This window comes from Plasmopara halstedii (assembly GCF_900000015.1).
Source record: "Plasmopara halstedii genome assembly, contig: Scaffold_526, whole genome shotgun sequence".
Lineage (NCBI taxonomy): Eukaryota > Oomycota > Peronosporomycetes > Peronosporales > Peronosporaceae > Plasmopara > Plasmopara halstedii.
Window position 1 is genome coordinate 1,358,680 of NW_020187446.1, and position 399 is coordinate 1,359,078.

Below are 399 nucleotides of genomic sequence, written 5' to 3' on the forward strand. Positions count from 1 at the left end.
TGTTCTACGTGAACGGGCTGATTCACCCTCGCGTCCCGCTGACGCCATTATTCCATGGCTGAGGGCTTGGTGGGGAGGAATAGCCGAACGGCTAGCTGATGTCAGCCCCCTCACCATCCGATGACTTCTTGTCTACCAGACTGAGTGTCCTACGACACGTTCGCGATGCGAAGGCTGAAAGCCAAGACCTGCAAAAAGAACATGCAAAAGAAAAAGGAAGAGGCGAAGTGGAAAGCTTTAAGGTCGGGGACCTGGTTTTAAAAAACTCTAAAAACCTGCCTACACATGCAGCCTCTGCTGTCTTCAGGACGAAGCATCGTCTACAATTCATCGGACTGTCAAAGGTTGTGGCCAAGCGGGGCCTAGCGTATACGCTGAACCTTCCAAAACGGATGCGCA